Genomic DNA, 669 nt, shown 5'->3' with positions numbered 1-669 from the left:
CCGCATTTGGAGAGGGTTTCACCCGTTGACACATCTCACACGTGCGCACATAGGTGCTTGACCATTTGTACAGCTTGGGCCACCAATGAGTGGTGACTCACAGAGTTATACGTTTTCTCCGACCGAGATGACCACTGAGTGGCGTGTCGTGAGCCTCATAGAGGATGCGGTATTTCAAATTCTTATCACGAGGAACCACAATTCGTGGTGTATCCGTTGAATTGGAGCTATAGTATAGCAAACCGTTATTTAACGAATATCGGTGCAATCGTGCACGCAATCTTGATGACAATTTCTTGTCCGAGTTTCCAAACTCCTCGCCCCCTAGAACCCGTAGCAACGCTACACACATCCCACCACCCGCATTCGCGGTGCGGATCAAATCCGTCACAGACGAATACAGTTGTAACATGAGCAAGCTCATAGTCTGACAGCGCGTCAGCCAAAGCATTCTGCTTTCCCGGCTTATACTTCGCCTCGAAGTTATATTCCGCAAAGAAGAATAACCTTCTAGTCATCCTCTGCGAGAGGTGGGGCGACTGAGTCGCAAAGCGTAGTGTCGCATGATCTGTCTAGGTCACAAACGGCTTAGAGCCGAGCAGGTGGACCCTGAACTTGACAAGTGCGTACATCATCGCAAGTAGCTCCTTGTTATAAACTGGGTAGTTA

This window comes from Plasmopara halstedii, assembly GCF_900000015.1.
Source record: "Plasmopara halstedii genome assembly, contig: Scaffold_2061, whole genome shotgun sequence".
NCBI lineage: Eukaryota > Oomycota > Peronosporomycetes > Peronosporales > Peronosporaceae > Plasmopara > Plasmopara halstedii.
The sequence above is the reverse complement of the archived record's forward strand: the minus strand, read 5'-3'. Positions refer to the sequence as shown.